Here is a 2836-nt window from a genome sequence, read left to right as displayed (position 1 = left end):
TCTGCCTTCTTACTAAGCATCTCTCTAAGCTTCGTTTGCACATTACTTTTACTGGACTTAAATGCTGCCTTCTTAGAAATGATTGAACTATCCTGTTGGTAAACCCTGTGGGGTTTTCATTTTTTATTTAACAGTTTTTTAATTTCTCCATCATTTTCATCAAATCAGTCTTGATGTTTGTGAGTGTTCCATACCAGATGAGTAAATGTGATGCTGTACACCAAATCTCTGAATGCTGTCCCCTCCTTTTCTGTTCTGTTGACAACTGTATGGACTCAGCTTTCCCTCCAAGTTAGTAACAAACTGTTCAAACACAAAGAAGCGCTCTGACCTGTTGACCTCTGATAGTTATCTTGCCTTGGGCCACAGCTTTTGTTGAATGTGAATGTTTGGCTTGAAGAGGACAAGTCTGTGATTGGTCCAGTACTCTGTACCACACATTGCCATAGTCACTCTCACATCCTCTCTGTCTCTTCTTCTTGCAATGACATAGTTTATTAAATGCCAATGTTTGCTGCTAGGGTGCATCCATGAAGTTTTAGTGTATTTAGGTAAATGGAAGACAGTGTTGGTGATGAGAAGTGTATGAAATGCATAAATCTTCAGTAGTAAGTAATTACTGCTATTTCTTTTTCCAACTCGCTTCCTCTCGAGGACTCCCTGCTATATCAGATAGCCTGTGCCTACTCTGGCCTCAAAGTCACCTAGAACTAAAACTTGTCCTCTTTTGGCACATTGATGATAAGAGTCTCCAGATCTTCATAAAATTTTTCTTTGACCTCATCAGGGCTCTTTATGGTGGGAGCATAGGCGTTGATGACAGTGATGTCTGGTACTTTCCTGCAAGTGGCAATTGCACTGCCATGAGCCCGTTGTTCACTCCTTTTGGGAAGCATACAAACTTGTTGACTAGATTACTTTTGATTACAAAACTCATGCTAGCTTCACTCCAGAAAAACCGTGTATCCAGCTCTTTCAGAGAACTGGCTGTCATTTGCCAACCTTGTTTCATTCAGGGATGTTATTTGGATGTGATACCTGCTGAGTTCTCTCACAAGAGCTGTTCGTCATTTAGGATTACTGGATTTCGTGTTGTCCATAACTGTTCATACGTTCCATGGTGAATGGAATCATCTCTGTAAATTTTTGTACATTTTTTTATGTTTCAACCTCAAGGTAGGATTCCTAGCTACCATAGTAAGAAGACTAGAGTTAGATTAGGTTAAGCAGACAATTTTTAGGGCACCTTTTCTAGCCCCTTCCTCACACCAGGAAGTGAGCAGTGAGAGCCTTAAAAAAGGCTGCTCAGACACTCAGGGGGCTGCTGAATCCCACTGCTCCTTCAGTTCAGTGAGAAGATGATCTAATGGTCACCTGTGAACAGGGTTGTGATTACAGCACCCAGTATCAAGCACCAGCAGCTTCATCACTGGCCTGTTGCCACAGGCCGTTGAGGTAGGTAAAAATGGTAAAATGGTATGGGTGGTGTCTTTTGACTTGCTCATAAACTGGATTTAAGTGAGGCAGCGTTGCCCCAAGGGGTCAGCCTCATTCTCTCTTTCAAAGTCATCAAAGTCCAGTGGTAAGACAAAAGTCAAGATGATGGAGGTGTCTCCCACTGTATGACCTTGATGTCTTTGATGTCTAACCAAACTTTAAGCCCTTCATAGCTCCTGCTTCAGCCACCTTCATGGCCCATTGAAATAAATTGTTCACATCCTCCTGTTCCTCTCAGGAAGTCTTCACATGCTTGGGATAAACATCCCCCTAACTCACCAATGAATTTGGGACCCCTAGGTTGCCCTTAACCTGGTTTAGCTCATCTGCTAAAAGAGTTATAATGTGCGACTGCTACACATGCTGCAGCTTGTTGGAGCTATAAATGACAGTTGGGTGGCAGGTGCATAGCAAAGCTAGATGAGCAGTCCTGAAAAGGAGTTGGCAAGCCCTCACACCACAAGGACTAGTCTTCCCTGAATATCCGTTTACTTGGGCTTCCATCAATATTCCTGATGAGAAGTGACATGAGTACTAATCACTTTGAGCAGGGAGGAGCTGGGCCTATGGATGGGCAGGGCCCTAGAGGAATGGAATCTAGAACTACAGCAGGATATAATAGAAGGAGAGAAGAATATGAAGTCCCAAACATAAAGTCCCAATTTTAGATGTGATATCTAGACTTTCATTTGTTTTTTGTCATCTTATATAGATATCAATATTTATCATTCTTGCATGTTAATAATAGTAATAAAATTACATCTTTATGGATGTTGGAAATTTATTGACCAAATATTTGTAAATGATCTGTTTGGTTGAGTAAAACTGTTTAATGTAGTGTTTCAAAAAGAGAGAAAATCTAATTTTTTAAAAATGTATAACATTCCTAAAGTTTTGGCACTATACCTCATGCCATTGAATTCCCAAAGTATATTCCCCCCAAATTTTGTTTTTTACTGTGGTTCAAACAAATAGAAAAACTAGGTATAAAAAGGAGAGAAGACCCTGACAAGGAGGACGGTAGGATATTTCTCTCTCTTCCCTCCCTCTCTCCGCTCCTCTCCTAACCTCCACCACTGGTCATGTAGCTTTGAAAGAGAACAGTTTAACTAGCAAAAGACATAACATTCAATGTAAAGTAGAGTCACACCCTCCAAGCATACTTGGATATATAGAGGTTATCACTCAAGGGAGGAAGCAGCTTCTAGGAATGGGACTTCTGGCAGCTGAAAAGGGAGCTAACTGTGGACTCAAGGCAGTCCTAGCAATACAGACTCAAGTTGTGGAGGTAAGAGCAGGCCTAGGAATCCCCGCTAAGCAGTATAGACACAGCAGCCAG

Source organism: Notamacropus eugenii, chromosome 3 (genome assembly GCF_028372415.1).
Source record: "Notamacropus eugenii isolate mMacEug1 chromosome 3, mMacEug1.pri_v2, whole genome shotgun sequence".
In the NCBI taxonomy this organism is placed as follows: Eukaryota; Metazoa; Chordata; class Mammalia; order Diprotodontia; family Macropodidae; genus Notamacropus; species Notamacropus eugenii.
This window is presented reverse-complemented; position numbering follows the sequence as displayed.